The sequence below is a fragment of the Megascapheus bottae genome, chromosome 7 (assembly GCF_031878675.1).
Source record: "Megascapheus bottae isolate mThoBot1 chromosome 7, mThoBot2.hap1, whole genome shotgun sequence".
Taxonomy (NCBI): Eukaryota; Metazoa; Chordata; class Mammalia; order Rodentia; family Geomyidae; genus Megascapheus; species Megascapheus bottae.
Window position 1 is genome coordinate 38,251,086 of NC_143515.1, and position 25,144 is coordinate 38,276,229.

Genomic DNA, 25,144 nt, shown 5'->3' on the forward strand with positions numbered 1-25,144 from the left:
CATAGAAAATGTCTTTGGCCTTAAAAAAAAAAAAAGGGACGAATCTTCGTTCTTATGGTGAGTTGACAAATAGATGTTCCATCTGAACATAAAGGATCAAGAATGCATTTTGTCATAATGCCTTTCTGAAAGCAAAAAGCAAAAAACAAAAAAAAACCAAAACCCTGAGTTCCCTCCCAACAGAGCTGGCCGTTCCCTTTGTGCAGAGTGAAGCCATTAAAGCAACTGAGGAGCAAGACTTTGCTCGGGTAAGATTGGCAATTATGTCAAATTATGTCTAATAGTTTTAGAATGTGGGATGGTGTTTATTAATGTCTAAGAGGAGGTCCTAAGTCTCCAGTTTTAAACACTGGAGTTAAGCTTCAGCTTTTGCTTTAACTGTCATTTTAAAAGATGAAAGAACCTAGTTTCATCACACTAAGGAGCCTTGAATTTCATTTTTAAAATTTAAAACACACTATACTTTCCCCTCTTTCTACTTGAGGAGACTAATTATCTTTCTAACTTTTCACCTCATTTGTTCATGATATTTTATTGGCTGTGAAACGCCAGCATCTTTCTATAGTTGAAGCCAGTTTTTCCTTTACCATTTTTATTTACTTGCACTTGTTGGTTGCTTACAATTTTTAACTCTTGGAGTGCGTAAATTAATACAAAATATTTATGAACCTTTAAATTAATTTTAAATGTTAAATTTCTTTTCATGAGCAATAAGGATTAAATCTTGTAAGGAAAGAGAGAAACAAAAAATATATAAATTATCTAAGCCAAAACATTAGAATGTATGTTTTTTTTAACTTTTGGTTTATAGTTTTTTAATTTGCAAATATTTATTAAATAAATGTGACAGCAAGCTTCTATAAGCAACAATTTAATAAAACATCCTTTCCCAGTCTTGAAAATAAGACAAACATGAAGTTAAACAATAAGCAAACATTTAAATAGCTGAAGAAGGCCAGAGATGGGGCATCAGCACTTAGCATTCAGTTCTGTTTCTGCTTGACAGAGCAAATATGAATGGGTGTGGGTTGGAGGAGTGAGCTTGCTTCAGGCTAAAGAGGCCAGTGAAATCACACGTGGATACCAACGCCTGTATGGCCCTTTTACCGGAAAAGAGAGGAAGAAGGACCAAAGTTTTAAGGAACACAGCCTCTTTTCCCATCCATTTATTTTACATGCTCATTCAGGATGACTTTTGGTTTCAGGGAATCTAATCATCTGAATAAGAAAGTATTTTCTAATGCTTTCTTAGGCTTCTTTTTTTCTTTCCTTCCTTCCTTCCTTCCTTCCTTCCTTCCTTCCTTCCTTCCTTCCTTCCTTCCTTCCTTTCTTCCTCCTTTCCTTCCTCCCTCCCTCCCTCCCTCCCTCCCTCCCTCCCTCCCTCCCTCCCTCCCTCCCTCCCCCCCTCTCTCTTTCTGTGGTTCTTGGGGTTTGAATTCTGCCTGGGCACTGACCTTGAGCTCTTCAGCTCAAGCTACAACCCTACCCTGGAGCCAATCCTCATTTCCATTTTCTAGAGATTAATCGGAGATAAGAGTCTCAGGTCCTTTTGTGCCCAGGTTGGCTTAGAAACCTTGATCCTCAGTTCTCAGCCTCCTGAGTAGCTAGGATTACAGGCATGAGTCACCACACCTGGTGCATCATTTTTCTTAGGCATTTTTTTTATACATCTTTGGATTTATAGAAAAGACACTGGCCTTATAGGCCAAGAACCTCAGGTTTTCTTTTTTCTACTGTTACCAACTGACAAGGTGACAGGGTAAGTCATATTACCTTCCTACAAAATAGTTTTCCTATTAATAATATAATAGGGAATGCTAGATGATTTATGATATTTCATATGTGAATAAGTCCTAGATTCATGGTCTATCAATCACTCATATATTTATTGTACAAATACTCGACAGATGCAAGAGCTTTCAGGAAGCCTGTACTTTCAAAAGATCACAAAAGCCATTCTCTGTCACATGGCTAAATTTGTCAATATGGAAGACTTTTAAGAGAAGCATAGTTCTAAGGGGTTATAACAAAAAAATCTGGTTTTCTCAGAGAAGACAGGAATGAACTTGGAATATCGTCATGAGGAAGCGGCAGTGTAGATGAGCCTGAAGAACAAGTAACAGTAAATTGTTAAAGAGATAAATAGTGGGAATTTGAGCAGGGGAGGGGAGGAGGGAAGTAGCATGTTCAATAATCCTGAAGTCAGAGCAAATGGGTAGACCAGTAGTCACAAATTGGGCTAGGATATGACCCAGTATTATAGAAAAAAAGTATATCTAATAAAATTTAAAAATCAGTTAGGCTTTACTATTGTTTAATATATAAGACAGCACAAATGGCCTCATTAATTCATTACCACAGACCCTATATAAGTAAGTGAATGATCAAAGAAAGAATAGAAATCCCCCAATCTCCAATCACTGGCAGCATCCCTCCTTTCCTCAGTATCCTAAGTGGCAATTATAGCTGATATAATATTGGTTTAAATTAATTCTCACTAAGTGCACAAGTGGCTTAAAAAGATTCCATCAAGAAAATCATAAACTGACGATAAAACCATATAAATAATAGAAGCTCAAATGAGCAACTACCTTATTGCCCAGCTGGCCTGTTTCTCAAAGGTACTCACCTTGAGAAAAGTTTTAGTACAAAAAAAAGTAATGGGGGCCAGGAGTGTGGCCTAATGGTAGAATACTTGCCTAGCGTGCACAAAGCTATAGGTTATGTTCCTGGGTACCACATACACAGAAAAAGATGGAAGTAGTACTGTGGCTCAAGTAGTAGAGCTCTAGCCTTGAGAAAGTGCAAGGACAGTGCCCAGTCCATCAGTTCAAGCTCCAGGACTAACAAAAAAGAAAAAAGTGAAAAAAAGCAATGATGACCTAGTGAGATCCAATGAGATGTTAGTAAACATGAAGACAGAACTAAAATGACATGGAAGATCACTTGTAATATGTGTTGTAACCACTCTGATCTTCCCTTGCCTCCAGCTCGTGGTCTTCTAACATTCATGGTGATGAAACAAACTGTGTAGTAAAAGAGAACATTCTGGAAATAGCTTTTTGGAAAAATGAATATCATTTGTCCTTCTTCATGAGTATGTATTCTATAAAATTAGGTCTAGTCCTATAGCTTAGAAAGTGATATCTGAACAAAGAGTTTCCAGGACTTTTGTCCTGGTATGTTAATTATATAACTACCCTGCAACTTCTGATTCATTAGTAACAGAAACTTCTTGATTAGAGAAAAGAATATGATGGAAAACTAATCACAAATCTGATGCATTAGGAAGTGGAATATATGAAGCCTTTTCCATTCACCTTTATACATCTTTAACAAGTAACCTCTTTTTTTTTAGATTTAATAGACAATGAAACTATCAAGATAAATCCAAGATTGCAAATGCCAAGAATTATTCAGTAATAAACTGTACATATTTTGGGTGAAAGCAAAAGACAATTTTTGCATTGTTAATAAATAAAAAATTACTTGAAATATTGATTTTCTATTAGTGCATCTGTTTCTCATTTCTATGTCTTATAATGTGAGGTTCCTTTTCTGTTTGTGGCAAAATAAGAGACAAACAAACAGTGTCAGACTATGTGTTCTAGGTTAACCTTGATCTTGGTATATAACCCAGGATTCCCTGGAATTCATGATCTTTTGGCCTTTGCCTTCTAAATGCTAGTTATACACATGTGCTACCCTGCCCAGTTAATATGTAATTCTTAATTCTCAGATATACATTTACTGGCAGTATATGTCAACTTTTAAACAATTTATGTGCCTTTATAACATTTAAGTTTTGAAAATAATTGCAGACCATTGGCACTGGGCTGTATCAAAAACTCTTAGAAGAGAGGGCCACTGTGGGTTCAGGAGTTCCAGAAGAGATTGGATCTGTTCAGAAGGCATGGGGCAGCTGAATCAATTGTTCAATGATCTGGTTATGCCGTGCTACCATTTATAGCTACATATAGATTCCCAATTCGTAATTCATTCCAAGCAGGACAATGAACCAACTGTCTGATGAGAGCCGATGATAATAATTTACTAATATTTGTCATTTCAGCTCTCAAGTAAGGTTCACACTTCACCAGGCAAATGGACCATTGATCAAACATTGGTTTGTTCAGGTGACAACTATATTATGGGGTCTGTTTATCTCCCTGGCACTTAGGAAATTTAGTCTCTAAATGGATCCAGATGATCTAGTTGTTTCTCTCTTTCCCTTCCTCCCTCCCTCCCTCTCTCTCTCCCTCTCTCTCTCTCTCTCTCTCTCTCTCTCTCTCTCTCTCTCTCTCTCTCTCTCTCTCTCTCTCTCTCTCTCCCTCTCTCTCTCTCTCTCTCTCTCTTCCTTTCTCTCTCTCTCATATTTGGAAGAAACAAAGATAGCACAGATACTAACATATTAACAGCATTAAGCAACCAATTGAATGTTAATACTTTGTCAGCACGTGTGTTTGATCACAGCGTCTCCTTTTTGCATATTTGCCACAATTTCCTCAAATGAAATATTTCAAGGGACCTGAAGACATATTCTACTACGTGTGAAGGTTTTAATCAGTGAGTCATCTTACTCTCTCTCCCCCTCCCAGCATACGTACGATCTCAGGCTAATGGAGAAAAGTTATCTTCTTTATCCAGGACATATTTCTTTGAGATTTGGCATCAATCCTTCACAAGGTCCTAGCATGAGTCATTAATCATTGTATTTTCTGTATTTAATCACTTATCCCTGGCTCACTTCTCTACTCTCTTCTTGCTAGGACTGATGAGAAGCTCTGGAGCTTCTCTATCATCTGTCTTGGAGATCAGTGCTTTATAAGTGACAATATTTCATCAAAACAATCTTGTATCCTTTAGCTTTCAAATTGAATTGTGTCCCATGATGAGGAGTTGTTTTCTGAAATTCTAGGACATTTCTATTAAGTTTAGTACAAAGAAAGTATTACAAAAATCATCATTCAGAAAAAATACTTTGATTTAAAGTTCATTTATGATCAATTGCTTTCAAATTGCTTTTTTTCTTTCCTTATCTGGCCTCTGTTAAGAAGGCCATCAAAAGAAACTTGCTCTCTTTTATAATGAATACATTCATAAAACAGAATTAGGATTATATATGAAGAGCAGAGAAAAATCATCAGGTCACATTAACAACATTCAATATGTTGCAAGCAAAACTATAATAGGAACAAACCATATGAATACTTAATTATAAGTAATAATTTGGCCAAATAAATACTTCATTAAAATATCAGAGCCACCATTAAGAAGCCAGGGAAGTAGAGAAGAGGTAAACCTGTTGGCCTGTGATGTGTGTCTGTGTGTGTGTGCGTGTGTGTTTGTATACATATATATATATGTATATATATATATTCACCATATCTATTTCTCTTTCTTTAATGTAACCAGGTGATTCGTAGGAAATATTTCTTTTTATTTATTTAAGAATATTGGTGAGCAATGATGTTCATTGCAACACTATTTACCATAGCAAATATATGGAATCAACCCAGATGTCCCTCAGTCGATGAGTGGATCAACAAGATGTGGTATTTATACGCAATGGAATACTATGCTGCTGTCACAAAGAACGATATTGCTCCATTTGTAAGGAAATGGAAAGACTTAGAAAAAAATCATATTAAGTGAAGTAAGCCAGACTCAAAGGAACATAGGCTCAGTAGTTTCCCTCATTTGTCACAATCAGTAGAAACCTTGGGCTCTCCTAGCAGAGATTCACAATAGAACAAAATCTAGATACATAAAGCCATATAGTAATGACGCTAAATGTGAGACCCTCCAGGATATAGAAACAAAAGCCATATAATGAGTGATTGTTGTCCTTAATGTACTATTTATTTCTCATCTCTCTTGCTGTCCCTTGGTTATCTCATATTGTTACAATATTTTACCTTGTTATCTGATACATTTTATATATGCTTAATTGGTTATTTGAAATAGAAGAGGGAAGGGGGGAAATCAAGTTGGGGGAGGCAAATGGGGACCATGACATGAGAAAGGGTACCAATATTTGTGAAGAATGTACCTTCTATCTGATAAATATAATGTAACCCTTCTATTAATTACAATAAAAATATGAAAAAAATTAAAAAAAAGAATATTGGTGAGCCTGTTAGTGGTTTATCCTTTTCTATGTATAATAAATAAAGCAAAGAAACAGACAATGCTAAACAGTTAGTAGAAAGTCAATTAAATCCAACAATGTTGGCAACAATAATAATAGACAACATGATGCAGTGATTCAGTGCTACATGCGTTACTTGCATCCCCTTCACAACGAAGGGCAGAGAGGAGAGGCATAATAGAGTGCTGCCCTCTGTATCCAGGCCCTTTGACCTTAGACATCACATGGTTACTTTGTACATTATTTTGCCTCATCACGTCATCATTTTACTTATTACCTAGTGGATAAACAGAATGAGTAGCTGTTATACCATGATAACCATTTCCCTCCTGTTAAGTTTTTCACATTCAGGAATGCTTATAACTTTTCACTCTTGTCCAGTTCCTAAATATACTTAGATGACTCAGCATGGAATTTACCATGTTGTCTATTTCAGCTGACTTTCCCATACAGCACTTTGAACATGGCCATCATTAAATTAGAAATCTGTTAACTGGATGAGTGAATACTCTTTTACATTCAAACAAAGCCTTCTCTTCTCCCTCTGCTCCATGGGCTTGATCTTGAAGCCTGACATTCTCTCTGAGTTTACTTGCTCATGGCTGGCAATCTTTCATTTGAGCCATACCCCCAGCCTGACATTTTGCTGGGTTTTCGAGACAATCTGTCATGTTTTTCTATATTGGCTAGTTTTGAACCTTACCGCATGACTCAATCTCCTGAATAGCTAGGATTGTATATTTAAGAAATTAGTGCCCATCTAAGATAGAGTTCTCTTTATTAGTACATTTTGCACTAGTAAAATTATATTTGGAACCAGGTAATCCAAATCAGCATTTGCATCCGCTCTATAGGTACACACACATTTTAATTTTATTTTTACAAAAATTGTGCTGAGCATTTGCAGTGGGTTCTTGAAATTGTTTCTGGCTCCTTACTTAATAGATCTCTGTATGCTACCCATGTAATTCTCTCATTCCTTCCAAATAGTGGCTTAGCTCCATAGCACAGATGTTTTGTTTTTTTTTTCCTTCAGTTCTTCTTCAGTTTATACCAGAAATATATCTCTGTGAATCTATAATACCCACTGAGTAGCACACATTGGGAAAAGGATCAGAAACTGCCAGGATTCCCTGCAGTTTTGAGTGAGTGACTGACTGAGTAGCCGTAGGTCTTTCTGAGACACAGAATAAAAAGAAATATCCCTGGATTTGTGTCACCTGTAGAGTTCCAGTGACCAGCTCTTGGGCATTGTTTAAAAAAAAACTCTTTTCAGGATGTGATGCTTGCAAATTGATGTGTACAAATATACATACATTATTTATTACCTTGCCACTTGAATGATTATTTGGTTTTCTTCTGCTAAATACTCTTGATTTCCTTCAAACCCTGAAGAACAATGTAATTCAGACTGGAAAGATAAATCAGGGGATGTTCATGCATTGTCTGTAGGCCCTTCTATCCCCAGTGGTTATTTGAAAATGCTTAGCATGTTAGATAGTAACAATTTCAGAACTTTGGTCCTTTTTATATGTTCTCCCTATGGGCATTTTCAAGTTTACAAGAACATGTGCGAAAATACATTTTTTGAATATTGTTCATTGTCTTTAAGTACTTACACAAAGGAGTTGCTATTCACTGAAGCGGTTTATGGATCAATGCCACCCTGTTCAACATTCTCACCCGCTCCTCCTAGCCCGCTCCTTCCCTTGCTTCTCTTAGGCTATGTATTAAGGTGTTTTTTCCTTTTATTTTTTTTTTACATTTAACAAAGCACTTTATGTATACAATGCGTCTTTATCTGGCCGTTTCATTCAGTCAATGGCTTCACTTCCCTCTGTCCCATGACTTCCCTGATCTTTCTCAGTTCTGTGGTACACACAGTGCAGTCTGGCCTGCATTCTACTCCCTCCCCTCCTATTCTCCCCTTAGCATTTCTCACCCCAATTCCTGCAAATACCCATTTTTTGGTACTTACCTTGTTCTTCTTTGACTTAGTCTTTTTAAAAGAATTATACCATTTGTGCTCTCTATAGAGTCTATTATACTTCACTTATACCTGTTTGCATAACACCCAGTGTGTTTACTTACAGAATTATAGACATATTCTAACTACCTCAAATGAGGGAAACCATAAAGCCTATGTTTCCCTAAGCCTGCCTTACTTCAATACATTTTATTTTTTTCTATGGCTTTCCATTTCCTTATGAACTGTACAATATCATTCTTTCTGATGGGCAAATAGAATTCCATTGTGAATATATACCATATTTTCTGGATCCAAGAATAGATATAGTTTATGACCACATTTTTGTATGAGTGACAGCATATTAAGATTCATACCTCTGATTTTTCTTTTCAGTTTGTCCACAAATCTTAGAAATAGTTTATTTTCTTCGTTCTTTGGTGTATTGGGCTTGGAATTCAGTGCTGTGAGCTTATCCAGCTGGTACTCTACCATGTGGGCCATCCATGCAGCCCAGTGTTTTACTAGTTATTTTGGAGATAAAGTCTCATAAACTTTTCTGATTACATCGGCTTTAATCCATAATCTTAAGAGCTCAGCCTCCTGAGTAGCTAAGATCACAGGCATGAACCACTGGCACCTAGCATGTAAGAAGTAAGTAAATACATACTCTTGGATAATGGACATTAACTGATACTGTCTTCTCAGTGTCAGTTCTCTCCTTCTTTAAAAATTACTCAGGTTTGGCTGGGAGTTTGGCCTAGTGGTAGAGTGCTTGTCTAGCATGCACAAAGACTGGGGTTCGATTCCTCGGTACCACATACAGAGAAAAAGCTGGAAGTGGTGCTGTGGCTCAAGTGGCAGAATGCTAGCCTTGAGAAAAAAAGCCCAAGGACAGTGCTCAGTCCCTGAGTGCAAGCCCCACGACTAGCAAAAAAAAAAAAAATCACTCAGGTTTATATCTGTGTGTCTGTACTTCTCTGTAAAGTTTCTGGGAATGGACTGGAAATGTGGCTCAAGTGATAGAGCATCAGTCATGAATGAAAAAAAGTTGACCAAGAGCTCAAGGTGTTTCTATTTTCTTGAGTTCATTTTGAAAAATATTTTGTATGATCACATGCACATAGATATCATGCTTTGGTGTTGGGGGTCTCTCATTTTTGCTTGATATTTTTACCTACCACTGACATACTACTATTTAAGCCATGTCTCCAATTCTAGCTCTTTACTGGTTACAGAGGAGTCTCTCAGATTTGTCTGCCTAGGATTAGGTTTGAATCTTGATCCTGTTAGAATACTTGTAGAGCTTTTCTTTCCAAGCTGTTAATATACTTTTTAAGTGACAAATCAAAAAGTAATTTTTGTGGCAGTTTCTCTTTTTTTTTTTTTTCCTTTTTTGTTTTTGCCAGCCATAGGGCTTGAACTCAGGGCCTGGCATTGTCCCTGACTGCTTTGGTTCAAGGCTAACAGTTTTTTACTTTAAGCCACAGTGCTTGTGTGGTTTTCTTGTGGTTAATTGGAGATAAGCATCTTATGGAGTTTCCGGGGCTGGCTTTGAATTATGCTCCTCAGATCTCAGCTTCCTAGGTAATGATTACAGGTATGAGCCACAAGGGCCCGGCTACACTGGGGTTTTGAATTCAGGGTTTTATACTTGCTACATAGGCACTCTGCCTTGAGCTATTCCTTGGCGTTTTCTTTTTGATTTAGTCATATTTTGAATAGTCTCTTGTGTTTGCGCAGGTTAGGTCGTTAAACCATCATCCTCTTATATAGACAGAAGTCTGTGGAGATCTGCAAAGTCATGTTTGGAAGATAACACAGCTATTTTTTTTTTAGCTGCCAATTTGTTAAAGCAAGTGAGTAATAAAATTCGGTAACATTGAGCCATGAAAATGCAAGGTTTATTTGTTACAACAGCTGACATTAATTCAACCAGTATGAAGATTTTGTTTCAGTTATTATTTTGAAAATCATTGACTTACCTACTAGATTCTTTATCATAGGTCACAAAAATCTGCTATTTTTGAATTCATGCTCATTAAACCCAACATTGTATTAGCCCACTATTTTATTTTACTATTAAGTCAATGACAGAGTATATTGGCTTTGCCTCCTTTGATTAATTAGTTGTCTTCCTTCTTTTGAACATCCAAGGTCTAAATATAAGTTAATCTTCCTCATCAGTTACTGGTACACTACTGTGGTTAGTTTCTGGAAAACCTACATTTGTTACATTTCTTCCATTTCTGATGCTCCTATTTCTTCATCCCTAGTAGATAGAGACACAATATACTCACTTAGATTTTCATAGTATACAGATAGTATTTGTAGAGTATTGGTTTTACTCATAAAATTTTGCTATATATCTCATTTCATTTCTTATTAATTTCACTCAACAAACTGGTTGAAGTACTCAGCTATATTGTATGTTTATCGCTAATTTGCTAATCCTACCTCTTAAGATCCATCCTGTTTTCTCTTGGAGATGGATTTCTGGATTACCTTCAAAGCAGAGCTCTAACAAATAGCACAGGGTGAATGAATGGATTGTGTTTACAGTTGACATTACCATCCCTTCCAAATTCTTTCCACTTTAATTGATGCTGACCAATATATCATTTTTGGTTAGTTGACACATCTCTGAATAATAAATGGTAGCATCTCTTAAGTAACAACTCAATCATTTGACTTTTCTCTTTTGTAGATTGCCAGTGTTAGGAGGTCAAAACAGCAGGTCATTTCATTTCTTCTAAATTTCATATAGAAGAATCTATGGGAAGTATGCAAAAATGTATCTTAGGCCATTCTCAGTATAGGTGCTATATAACCTAATAGGGCCAACACTCATTTGTTCTAGAAATACTTTCCAGGGACTGTACCAGATGTTAGGGATGTAGCTGGAATATATCTTGTGACACCTATCCTCTGATTGAAGGGGCAGATTATCATTTTGCTGTATTACTTTCTGAAGGAATACACAACAAAGCGTAAATTACTAATACTTTGATTAATGTTTAGATTCTGCTCCCATTTTTTTCTTTCTCAGTTGCATTTGTAGAGTTTGAGCTGTGCAAAGGGAATGCACCTTCTCATTGATACAAAGTTGAGGGAACCATCTTTTTATACAAGCATTTTTAAGGAATTTATTAATGTTGATTTTTACATCATATTTTAAATGACAAGTTTAATATACAAGTGTTCAAGGAGGGTATCTCTATTTACAATCACTGGGACTTAGTATTTAGAACTTAATCAAACTTAGGCTAAGGGTTTGTATGTCATAGAAATATATTAATTTAAGAAATAAAACATTAGGTCCATAGTCATAGGTTTTTATGTCTATATAGTTATGTTTATATTTCCATTACCATGTCCATAGCTTTGGGTATGCAGTTATTGAGTCCTTGCTCTTGTACTCTTTGGATTTAATAGCCACATATTAAGGATACCATGCGCCTTTTGTTCCTTAGGTCTTGACTTGTCTCACTCAACATGATTCGCTCTTGATTCATCCATTTCCCTGTGAATGCCATTATTTTATCTTGTCTGTTGGCTATGTAGAATTCCATTGTGTATGTATACCACATTTTCTGTATCCATTCATCTGCAGTAGGGCATCTGGCTTGTTTCCATCTCCTGGCTCTTGTGAATAGTGCAGAGATGAACATAGCTGAGCAGGTATCCTTATAATATCTTGGGTCATGATGTTCAGGATAGATGCCCAGAAGTAGTATGGCGGGATTGTAGGGAAGGTCTATTTTCAGTTCTTTAAGAAACCTCCACACTGCTTTCCAGAGTGGCTGAACTAGTCTACATTCCCACCAGCAGTGTAGTAGGGTTCCTTTTTCTCCACAACCCTGCCAGCAACTGTCATTGTCTGAGTTCAAAATCTTGGCCATTCTTGTTGGGGTAAGGAGGTATTTTAGGGTTGTTTTTATTTGCATTTCCTTTATGACCATAGATGATGAACATTTTCTCACATGCTTTTCTGCCATTTTCATCTCTTCTGATAAGTCTCTCTTTAGTTCCTTTGCCCATTTAGTGAATGGTTTATTGGGTTTTTGGGGGATTAGTTTCTTGAGTTCCCTGTAGATACTGGATATTAAGCATTTATCAGATGTATTGTTGGTGAATATCTTTTCCCAGTTGGTTGGCTGTCTCTCTACTTTGGCGACTATGTTTTTATCTGTACAGAAACTTTTTATTTTTAGGTAGTCCCATTTATCGAGTCTCTCTCCAATCTGTTACAAGCATTTTTTTACAAGAAAATCTCAAGTACCAAAATGCTTTACCAGTGTCTGTAGTATATGTGTATGCATATAGTAGACCCTTTGTGATCTCTTTTTTAATTTCTTTTTCTGTTCCATCTATTTGCTTTAAGGAGAAAAACAAGAAAAGAAAAAGTACAATATATTCCACTCCTCCCCCATACTTGTAAGTGAAGGAATAAAGTTCAGAGAGTTGCAAAAAAAACACAAAATCCTCAACATACAGCCTTCTGGAAATTTTACCAATGCACTACTCTGGTTCCATTTTTATAAGTTGTTTTCATTTGTAACTAGATTCATGCAACTTGCTCCAGTGAAAAGAGAATGAAAAAAAAAAAAAAACTAAGGTCTGGAAAGGAAGAGAAGGATTAAGTATACAGTTCTGCTAGGATGTAGCCATCCTCATCTAATGTACCACGGGCAGGCCAGCTTCAGGGAATACTGACTTTCAAGGGCTGTAGCTTCCAGGGACAGCTGGCACTCAGCTGGATTGGTTGCTAGCTGAATATTGCCTTAGAGTCTTTCATAAAGTTAACTGATGCTATTTAGAATTCTTCTTCTTCTTTTTAAAAATTTTTTTTTGCTTGCAGCACAGGAATTTTTTCTTCAGTGTGTGTAAGAGCTGTTTGATTCCCCAAAGAAAAAGACTTGGCAAGTGAGTTAGGAAGAAAGTAGAAACACTGAACACATGAGCACATTTTAACAATGTCCAAGTGTAACTTTTATTGCCAACAGTAGACATGCACTGGAATTTGAAATGTAGTCCAAGTGCTAAACACAGTTGTTTTTATCTATGAGGCAAACGCTGTGGTTTCTTTCTGAGATGAGTCACTTTGTTCCAATTTATTCAGTTAGTATATTCATCTGATTCGTTTTCATTAGGGAGTTACATGTTTGTTTTTGTTTTTGTTTGTTCTGTGGGCACTTGGTTTTTTTTCCCCTCTAGTAAAGTATCATATCTGGTAAGAAGATGAAGCAAAATTTTATTGGCAGGCTCAATAAAGATAAAGCTAACATGTTACCTGCCAGATCCAATGAAGGGGAATTGGGGTCTTGGCAGAAAGAGGAATCTGGGATTTCAGAAGTCCAGGACATGACTGTCAGTATCTGACAGCATCTTTACAACACTGCTCTGGGTTGTAACAACCAAAATACTTAGCCCTTTGTGTTGTGTGATCTTAATTTTGTCCATTGTATTAAATGATTTAAGGATGAGCTGACACATATGTACTAATGCACTCCAGAGTATCTACTCTGGAAGGATGGGTAAATCACTAGTCCAATCAGGTGATTCATCAAGCTGATCAGAAATATTTATCCAATGCAGATCACTTGTAGGCTTTCCTGGGGTGGTGGATGCGCTGTCACACTGATATAAAGAAACTGTGGTAAAAAGCTTTAGCCAAAATTACATTCATTGTAGCCAATTGCTTTTTTTTTTTTTTTTTTTTTGTGGGTCATAAGGCTTGAACTCGGCCTGGGCGCTGTCCCTGAGCTCTTCAGCTCAAGGTTACCACCCTATCCCTGGGCATTGTCCCTAACCATTTCAGCTCAAGGCTACTGCCCTACTCTGGAGCCAAGCCCCACTTCCCGTTTTCTAGAGGTTAATTGGAGATAAAGAGTCTCAGGTTCTTTTGTGCCCTGCTGGCTTAGAACCTAGATCCTCAGATCTCAGCCTCCTGAGTAGCTAAGACTACAGTCGTTAGCCACCACTCTTTTTTTAAATATGCTAATACAAATAAATTATGACTATTAGTATGGAATTTCTCCTCTTCATTCAAATGATATTTTGTGCCTGACAATGTATATATTTGCAATATCAAAATCATCAATTTGACTAATTTTACCATATAAATGATTTCACTATGTAATAGATTAGATCATATAATTATACAATATATATGTGTTAGTGTATGGTCATTGTTCACACTGAATGGTAAAAACAGTAATACATTATCTATGAAGTGGCTCAACACATTTTGAAAATAGGATGAACAAGTATGATTTTTTTAGGGTTTTCATCCAAATTTGGTATATGTAAATCCGTACTGATGGTAATTGTTAAGATTATAAACAGTATACTCAAGTTAAAAATAAAAGAAGAGCCAGACCCTAGTGTCTCACCTGTAATCCTAGCTACTAGAGAGACTGAGATCTGAGTATCACCATTTGATTTCCAGAGGAAAATCTGTGAGGCTATTTTCTCCAATTAGCTTCTGCAATCTGGAAGTGAAGCTGTGGCTCAAGTGTAGAATGCTAGCCTTGAGTAAAACAGCTCAGGGACAGTGTCCAGGCCCTGAGTTCAAGACCCAGAACCAGCACAGTCAATCAATCAATCGATAAGGAGAAGCAAAGAGAACCGCCTTAATAACACATCTTCCCATTATTGGCTCCTTCCATGGTTGTTTTTCTACTTTCCTGGGTACCATAGCTTGAATATTAGTTGGCTTTAAACTTAGTGGAACAGATTATTCTTGTTGTGGTTGCTTACTTTGGAAGAATTTATCAGACTATCTGCCTCTATCACTTGCCAGGATAAAACAAAACAAAACTATAGAAAAATCCTATTCTACTATCCCTGGGTGTACCTAATATGAAGACAGATAGCCTGTGTAACCAATGAGAAAGAGTCCCCCCACACACACTGATGGCTCTACCCAACCATGCTTCCTCTTTTATCATTTACTGGAAAAACCTTTTACTGTCTCCTCTTAGTTCCTAGTTCTTTGTTAGCTACAAAGAGCAGATTTTCTTTTGTAAATCCTTAGTAATTAAATGAGCACTTCAGTGGCTGTGGCCTTCAATGGCCTGTCTCCTAGGTTTTGCTTTTGACAGTCATATTTTGCAAAGGCTCCTAAGATGAGTAGGCACCTTCCCCTACTCAGCACTAAACCAATTGAAGCCTCTGCTTGCTGCCTGAAGAAGGAAAAGATTCATTAAGGACACTTCATTAAGGGGCTGAAATGGGAAGCTGTAAATGCGCCTGAACCAACTCCAATCCGGAGGAGCTGTCTATTAGGACTGCCACAAAGACAGTTTCGGAAACTGAACTCCAGCTCCAGTGCACCGGATTAGGAAGAGTGATGGGATTAGTGTTTAATGACTTGGGGCAGGAGACAAAGGGAATTTCCACAAAGAGGCTTAGATATGGAAGAATTAACACTCTCTATTCCAAGCAGGGCTCTGATGACTTCCACAATTCTTTTCACACTCAAAAGCCAAAGGAAGAAGAAGGGGGGGGGGAAGAAAAGAAAAGAAAAAAAGATGAGCAAAGCTTTAATACTTTTCTAACTTTAAAAAATTGTAATAACAATAGAGGAAATAAAAGAACTCTTACTCCCTTATACTTAAAGCCCTCTCCTTCTCCCTCTCCCTCTCCCTCTCCCTCTCTCCCTTCCTCCCCCCCCCCCTCTCTCTCTCTCTCTCTCTCTTCCCCCGCCCACTTTGCAGTTGTTTAATTATCCCCAAAGGTGAATTTGCCCTAAGTCTCAAACCTGTGCCAGAATGCCTCCCTGTTAGGAATGCCAGGCTAGGACAAGCCATAAAGTGATATGGACATTGAAGCACAAAACCGTGGTGGCAGAGGGCCAGATAAGTGGCTTTAAAAGTGCTTTCTTCTTTGTGGCTGTTTATGTTACAGGTGCAACAGGAGGGACTCAGAGACACCCCCACATCACTGTGATCCTCTGCCTGCCCCCTCTGGCTCAGGCTCAAACAATTCCAGTGCCTCTGGCCTGAGAAGTGCTTCCTGGAATGAGGTGATTATCCTGACTACGTGAGGGGATAACTTTGGAAATGTGCTTCAAGTTTGGAAGTGCTCTTGAAAAGGAATCAAGTCAACTTGGAAGCAGTGTTGGAGCTTATCTATACTATTTCCCTCTGCTTGGACAAGAATATCGTATCATTATCTAAACACAAAGCCAAATGTAAGTGGCTGACCCTGGAGTGGAGCATTATTCCCAGGGCTGTTAAGTAAATAGACTCCCAGCACCAAATGCCGAGAGCAGTAAGCATGTGATTATACCCTGCTGCTGCAAATGGCAAAATGCAGGTGCAAGCGTTACTGTAGGCAAAAGTACAATCCAAATAGTACTGTAAACGATCCTGCACTGAAAACCATTTCAACGTGTCCTTATTTTTAACCAAACTAAATTACTTGCAGAAAAAGCTAGGTATTCATTTCATGTATTAGCCCGTATGAAATGGTCCTGAAGCAGTTCTAGACACCAAGGTATTATTTAACTGGTGTGGTTTAGTGAAACAAGGACAGCCCCCTGCCATAACCCTTTAACAGGGCAATCCTGGCAGTCAGTGTGAAATTAAATACATCGCAGGGAATGAATGTAAGGCGTTTTATAGGCAGTTGTTCATCTACATTAAACTTTAGTTTTTAAAATCCTAATGTTTGATCCCACAACAGGAAAAGGACCTCAAGTCAGCTTTTGGTGGGTTGCAATGCCAAGAGATAGAAAACAGGGCAGAGTCCAGAATTCAACAGAAGAGCAATTGCCTGAATGGAATGATTTCAGATCAATTACGCTTTACTGTGCTACTCACTCACATAGATACCAAAGGCCCAGGTAACTAACATTCGATCAACTTGCTACAGCACTCGGATCTACATTTTATCACCTCTCACTTTTTTTTTTCTGTGAACATTTTTTTCCTTGAAGGATTGCTGTCTCAACTGTGGGAGAGCTCCCTTTTCTCACAGAAAAATCAGAGGTGGGTCTAAACTCTCACCTCACACTCCATCCTGGTTGACCCTGCTCTGGTCTAGCAGTCTGTGCTTTGGGAGACGGAAAATGCATCGAAATTTTTTACAGAGATCTTCAGCTATATAAATAGCTTTGAAAAATGCTATAACTATAAAAGCAGGTCAAAAAGGAAATTGAACAGCTAGTGAGTTTCCTACTATCCACTCAGCTTTTTGAAGAGCTGTATTGGTCTTCCCAGTAAATGGTGGCTTTTATTGTTGGGGTTTCTGCCATATTGTGTGTGTGTGTGTGTGTGTGTGTGTGTGTGTGTGTGTGTGTGTGTGTGTGTAAAATATATCACTATTAGATCCTGGCAACACAGTCAACATTGAGGACTTTTTGTCCTGAGTATGTGATCTTATTAGGCTTCAGAGAACCTAGTTCTTCATGAATGTCAAGCAATTTCCTCTGGTGGAACCCCAAGATGGATCTCAGACAAGTTCACAAATTCTCAAGGCTCATTGTTGGATTCCCTGTTCTTTCCTACTGTGGCCTGATATCTTTAGAGCATTCCAATCAAATTCTACTTCTTTGTATAAAACAAACTTATCTAAGGCTCTCTTAATGGTATTTTTTTCCTGAAGTAATAAAAAATTTCCATGTATAAAGTTTAGTCAGATTTTGTAGATATATATTTTTTTCATTGTATTGAAGTCCTATGATTTGGAAAACAATGGTTCTGCACATTGGATGGAAGGGACACTAACTTATTTCTAAGTGTCTATTAATTAATTCATTTGTGTATATTCTAAAACTTCAGTAAGGTATATTCTATTTTTTTTTTTGCCAGTCCTGGGGCTTGAACTCAGGGCCTGAGCACTATTCTTGGGTTTTCCTCAAGGCTAGAGATCTACCACTTGAGACACAACACCACTTCTGGCTTTTTACTATGTCTGTGGAACCAAGGAATCTAACCCCGGTCTTTGCACATGCTAGGCAAGCAGTCTACCACTAGGCCAAACTCCTGGCCCAGTGATGTACATTCTTAAAACCTTGATTGAAATAATAGGCACAATGTATGTTTTTTGGGGAGCCATTTTAAAAGGAAGCCTTGAATTACTTAAACATTTTTTTCCATGCATGCATGCATGTGTATGTGTGTGTATGTATATGCACATGTATAAAATATTATGTGAAATGATATCAATTGCCAAGTAGCAATATTACTAAAGCCCATATTACTAAATTAAAAATTAAGAAAATTTTATATATTACTTTAGCTCTATTGACTTGGTATTATTATTTTTTTTTAAATTTTTTTTGCCAGTCCTGGGCTTGAACTCAGGGCCTGAGCACTGTCCTTGGGCTTTCTCAAGGCTAGAGCTCTACCTCTTGAGCCATAGCACCACTTCTGGCTTTTTTTTTTCTATGTATGTGGTACTGAGGAATCGAACCCGGGTCTTCATGCATGCTAGGCAAACACTCTACCACTAGGCCAGACTCCCAGCCCTGGCTTGGTATTATTATCGGGCAGATTTTGTCCTTGGAGTAGCCAAGGATCCTGTCCTTGATGTGCTTTCTGAGAGCTTGTGAACCTAAGAGAGACTTCATAACCTTCATAGCTTCATAGCATGTGTTCATATAAAATGATGTTTATTAAAATGAACTCTGAGAAATGAAATTGTTTTATTTTCTGTTTTTGTGTTGGATTTTCCCCCTTTTTCACTATCTTTCATTTCTGTACTTTTTTTTTTTTTTTGGCCAGTCCTGGGCTTGAGCTCAGGGCCTGAGCACTGTCCTTGGACTTTCTCAAGGCTAGAGCTCTACAGCTTGAGCCTCAGCACCACTTCCAGCTTTTCTATGTATGTGGTACCGAGGAATCGAACCCAGGTCTTCATGCATGCTAGGCCAGCACTCTACCACTAGGCCAAACTCCCAGCCCAATTTCTGTACTTTTTCACTTATATATAAATTTATCTGATTTAGGGAGGGTAAGGGGGAGCCCAGAAATGAAGGGACAAAGGGTAAGCAAAGCCTCAGTGATACTCACTAGACAATATGTTGAAAGTGAACTTGACAACTGGAGGTAGAGGAGGGGTCCAGAGAGAAAATACTAGGAGAAAAAGAGGGAAGAAGTGACACTGTTCAAAAACAGATATACTCATTACCTGATCTGTGTGACTTTACCCCTCTGTACATCACCTTTATAACAGAGGGGGCGAGGAGGGAGCGCGCTCAACTCAACATCCACAACAAACTCCAAAGAAGAGTTTGGATTGGCCAGGGCTGCTTCATACACGTATCTGGTTTTGGACTAGCCACCGGTTTTAAAGCTTTGAAGGTAGTCTGACTGATTGTGGAGACCACTTCTGAACACAGAAGAAAAGACTAGATGGAACACGGTGAAGCAGACCTATCACAGTAATGTGGAAAGAGAGAAATAAAATAATTTCCAAACAAAAACATGGTAATGAAATACCTGCTGAAAGAGGGGTTCTAATGTTTACACTTAAATTTGTATTTATTACAGACACTGTTCTGGAATTATTATTTTTTTATGTGTTAGTAGGATTCACTGTCAGTTATACAAAATCTGCAAGCCCAAATAAGATCACTGAGAAGAGTTTCAGAGGCACTGATTTTTACAGCCAGCCCTATTGTGGTTTGTGTGCCTGCATATGTTTCAGAAGAGGAATGCTATGTCAGAAGGGGAGCTGCCAAAACTAGCAACAGAACTTTCCTTAAAAATCCAAATCTCATTTTTCCTCTGTAAATCTTAAACTAAACAAAATAAGCTCATCCACATAGGCATACACTCACTATCACCACCACTACCACCACCACCTCAAAGCAGAAAGGCTGCAACGGTTTCATCTCTAATAAAAGACATTTCTTTTTATGTATCTCTGAGTATTTTGGTTTGTGTACCTTGGCTAGGGAGGTCCACCCTTAAAATCGAAATCTCTTTTTCCTGGATAATTTGCTCTTCCCCGGGAACCAGTAGTAATGTCAGAAAAGTCTACTTCCTTTAATTTGTCTCTCTTTATCTGTATGTCCACTTTTCCTGCAACCACTACTTCCCTTACTTTCCCCTGCATATTTCTATTCTCTGATATAAAAACATTTCAAGGCTTGGGCCGGGAGTTTGGCCTAGTGGTAGAGTGCTTGCACAAAGACCCAGGTTTTCGAATCCTGGGTACCACATACATAGAAAAAGCCAGAAGTGGTGCTGTGGCTCAAATGGTAGAGCACTAGCCTTGAGGAAAGCCCATGGACAGTGCTCTGGCCCTGAGTTCAGTCTCCAGGACTGGCAAAAAAAATTCAAGGCTTTCCTTTAACCTACTCAGCTGCAGGTATCATGGACAAATAGCTTTCTGATTCAGTTTGCGTAACAAACTATGGTAATAAAAATAAAACTAAATATTAATATGTCCTCATTATTTCCCAGACATTATATATTATTTAATCCTCACAACACTTCCATGGGCTTGTGTTATAGCTCCACATTAGTTTTTATTTGGGAGAGTTATTCACCCTTTGAATGCATTTTCAGAATTTAAGAAATTTCCCATAACATGAATTTTGATACTGGGGAACCAGTATCAAAGACAAATTTACTTGGATAGCTCACCCAGATTCCCTTCCAGCGAGGAGTCAGACAGTTTACCTACACAATATGATTCTAAGTTACGTCCCTCAGACTCTGAATTGGTAATGGAAGGTATCTCAGGCGGTGGTTGCAAACCCCTTTCTACGATTTTCTGAGACTGTGGTGTTGTCTAGGACATCAAATGTCAGGGAAATAGCAGTGGTAGATAAACCCTTAATTTGAGATTACCTGGAAAGCTCTGTAACTTCATTTAAGCTGTGGTTCTGGTGCTGGGAGTAGCTGTTGCCTGAATTCTGCCTGCCACTTCTGAATGTGTTTCCCCAGGCTTTATGGTGCCTTGATAATCACAAAATACAATATTCTAGGAGTTGTCACATAGAGGTTAATCTTTAATTTTATTCATATCTTGTTAATACATTCCCTACTGGCTAATCAATCATGGTTAGTATATATTTCTTGAAAAAAGAACCCTGGTGGATACACAGATGTCATTTTTAGTTTGGTTTAGAAATTTTGGAAAATTAATCTTAAAGGAAATAAATACATTGTGAAAGGTCAAGCCAATTTTGTTTTGATTTTAAAGTCTAGATTCATCTCTTCCCTCTTGTACAAGCAGAGAAGAAAAGACTGCATCCATAAATGACACTGGTTGAATATAATTTAGAAGGAGGGAGGAATTCTTGATTGAAGCGTTAGTTTAGGACCAGTACTGTGATTGGGGGAGTCAGTTTTCATGGATAAACTTTCTTTGCACAGGAAAATAAAGTTTTGTATACATCAGTATTTTCTAACTATTAATGATGGCAGTCATAGAATTTTTTTAATATTAAAGGGTATAGATCTCTTTAAAAATGCATACCTAATTTTCTTATATCCAGTTTCACCTCAAGCTCATCCTAGGATGTTAATAGATTCCAAACCAAGAACCCCAAGCTAGATAACTTCTCAATTTGGTGACTTCCAAGTAAATTCATCAAAGACTTAGTCTAGGGCTCATTTTTTGATAACAGCTTAATCAGGAAAGTGTGAGACTATTATCTCCAACTAACTACCAACAAATGCTGGAAGTGAAGTTATGGCTTAAATAGTAGGGTACTAGTATTGAGTAACAGAAGCTCAAGAACAGTACCCAAACCCTGAGTTCAAGCCCTATGATTGGCACCAAAAAAAGACAGAAGAAAGAGGGGAAGGAAAAGAAGAAAAGAAGGAAGGAAGGAAGGAAGGAAGGGGAGAGGGAGGGAGGGAAGGAGGTAAGGAAGGAAGGAAGGAAGGAAGGAAGGAAGGAAGGAAGGAAGGAAGGAAGGAAGGAAGGGAAGATTGATTTCACTACTATAGAATAACTATTACCAAACTTAACCTCTCCCTGGGCATGAACAAATACAGGAGACAGTTAGTGACAAGCATTGAGTAACAAACATGGGACATACAAGAAATGGGAAGCATTAATTGAGCTACATAACCCCTACTCTTCCACCTGGGAGGTGCTTTCTTGCTGCAGCACGAGAACAATGGTTTTGTTGGAATTTCCTGGGTAGAACGCTGGATCTGAAAGAGCTGTGTATTGGGGACCCCTGAAGTTTACATGTGACTTTACAAAAGTTACTTGGCTGCGGGATGGGAGCTGAAGTTTGAAGTTCCATGAGATCTGGACTAACGAGACTGTGGTGGAGATGAAACTGAACAGTACCAAAGAGGAAAGAAAGAAAGACCTTGGGCATTGAAGTGAGGTCCTTGAAAGGTCATACTTCTAAAGGAATCCAAATTATGTCTTGGTGTAATTATCCTGTTCTAAAACTAAGGAAAATAAAAAACCCAGGAAAACTGTCCACTCTATTAAGAATAAAACCAAACACAAGAAGATCAAAAGACTAGCAGTAGTTTGATTGTCTGTCAGGACAAATTCATTACCCTTACAAGGGTGGGTAACTTTTTTCTCCTAAGGGCTACTTGGATATTTATAACAACATCCATGAGCCATACAAAATTATCAATATAGGCACATGGCCTTGTCAGCTGATGAGAAACAGGAGAAGCATGTGTCTGTTCCATAATGTACCAAGTGATTTCAAGGGCTTTATATGGCCTGTAGGCTGGATGGTGTCTACCACGCAAAGAAAATGATATGATTCAGATAGTCTTCAAATTACCCTTCCAACATATAGTGAAACATCTCTAAACATGTAAAAGAGGAAATTCAGATCCAATTCAAGGGGTAAAAAGTAGTTTTGGGTTTTTTTTGTTTTGTTTTGTATTTTTAAAGACCACAGATGAGGAAGTGAGCAGTGGCTCAAAGTGATAGAGCACTAGCCGTGAGCATAAGAGCTTAGGGACAGTGCCCAGACCCTGAGTTCAAGCCCCACAACTGACATGAAATTAATAATAATAAAAATGTAAAAACCACAGATGAAACATAAATTGAAAATATGAGACAGAAATGACATAGCTATTGTGAATATATTTGAGAACTGAAACTAAAACATAAACGGGACTTGCTGGGCTCTCAACTTCTGCTGTGTTATCTTCTTGTTGAGTCCCAATTGTGGTGATACTTCCCTGGGGACCAGAAACTGCAGATGACATGAATCAGGTCATCAAAGAGGGTTGTAGAGATGAATTTCCCTCAGGCCACGTTGCCAGGTGTGCCTATCATAAACATGAGAGTTCACCCTCTCCTGATCTTCTAGGTGAGTCTAGCTATGTTACTGGAAAGCCTAATCTGTGTGGGTAGATTTGACTTTGATGCTGACCCCTGGAGCTTTAAGAAAACTCCAGTCTTACAGTCCTACATGTCTCTCTTTCATTGGAAGTTCATGGAGATTGGAAACTGTGTTTCATTCACAGGAAATGTTCAATAAATGGTTAAGTGATTGAATCTGTACTAAATACATAAGATGTTTTACCTGATGGAAAGTGGAAAAGAAGAAGAGAGAGAAAAGGATGAGATGGAGGAGGGAGAAGAGGAGAAAGAGAAGAGGAAGGGAAAGAGGAGAAGGAGGAAGAGAAGGAGAAGGAGGAGGAGCAGGAGGAAGACATCTCAAATCTATTAACCCCATTACTTAATCTTTGCCCTCAAAAGGTATCATTAAGAATACCCCTTGGCTGACTCTTGTTGAAGAAAGTGATAACTATAATCATAACTACATATATATAACTATAACGTAATTATAACTTAACTCTATATTGATATCAAGATAGATAGATAAATAGACAGACAGACAGATAGATAGATAGACAGACAGATAGATAATAGATAGATGCATGCCCAGGGCAGTAACTCTGACGCAAGTATTAAAGAAGTGGCAAGTAAGCTTCCCTTCTTCCTCAGATTATTTCTTCTAAAAATATTATCTTACCATGAGTGCTACTAGAAGATAAAGGCCAAAGCATAAGGTTATTTTATGTTCAATGAAGAGAAAGTAATCCAGGGACTGCAGTTGGGAGAGAGATGGAGAATCCTCACCTCCTCCTATCTCTTACTTTTTAACACCTCCCATCCTTTCCCTTCTCTTCAACTTTTTCTTTCTTCTCAAACCCTCCTCAAGGTTTATAATAGCTGTCAGAGCTGGGCATGCCCATTACCCGCAGGCAAATCTTGTTTGCAAAGAAGAAAACTGTAGAAATTCTCCCCTAGTGGTGTTTTCACTCTTTATGTGAGCTTAATCCAGGGGCTTAACAAATGGATCAGCTGGAAACCTCCTCCTACTGTGAAAGAACAGACAAGTTGGAGCAAGAATTGTTCCTGAAATGTCTGCTTCTGCTGGGAGTGAAAAGCACAACACCTACCTGGCACTGGGCAGAGTGTGTCCCATGATGGCTGGGTTGTGTAGGACACAGCTTTGCGGATAGGGTGTCTCCAATAGCAATGACTCACAGATCCCTTTCTTCTTGCCTCATAATGCAGCCCACCCATCCACCCCGTCTCCACCTGATCTTGAGTTCTCCTTGTGATTTCTATGCTTTCCAATTTCTCCTGCTCCTGTCTTGTCTACTTAGATGATGTATTAACATGGATTGTCCAGAACAGAATTTGGTATGGGGATTTCTTGGACAAAGAATTCAATTAGGAAGTGCTCCCAGGGAAAGAAAGACTTCCATCTTACCAGAGAGAAAGACAAGTAAGGGCATGGTTTCAGCTAGTGTCCATTAATTTCAGCCTGGTCCTGCCAAGAGCTCTACAGGAAGAATTGCTCCATAACATGGATTCTCTCTGGAGACCAAAGGTCCAGTGTTTCATCCCTCCCTGCTGTCGTCATGCATTGTGTACAGGCTGGGGAAGAGGACCATCAACCATATGAGGAAACTGCTACTCAGCCAAGGGACACTTTGCACCCAGAATGACCACTGTGGGATGGTGTCACCTCCAGAAGATCTGGATGGGACACTGTGGTAAGTGAAATTGCCAGAAGAGATGCGGTGGTGACAGAGCTCCCTCAGTTCATATCACAGCGT

The 25,144-nt window shown here is 38.2% G+C and overlaps 1 long non-coding RNA gene across 3 annotated transcripts; it reads right to left on the reverse strand.

Annotated features, from left to right (window-relative positions):
- Positions 1 to 6,378: 6,378 nt before the first annotated feature.
- Positions 6,379 to 24,545, reverse strand: LOC150060660 (uncharacterized). Of its 3 annotated transcripts, XR_016536139.1 has the most exons (5): positions 24,479 to 24,545; positions 20,924 to 21,031; positions 19,136 to 19,198; positions 7,480 to 7,562; positions 6,379 to 6,428 (listed from the first exon to the last, which is right to left on the reverse strand). It is a non-coding gene; the product is annotated as an uncharacterized LOC150060660 (long non-coding RNA). The 3 variants fall into 3 exon arrangements; XR_016536141.1 differs by lacking the exon at positions 19,136 to 19,198; XR_016536140.1 differs by lacking the exons at positions 6,379 to 6,428; positions 7,480 to 7,562; positions 19,136 to 19,198 and adding an exon at positions 19,346 to 19,498.
- Positions 24,546 to 25,144: the final 599 nt, after the last annotated feature.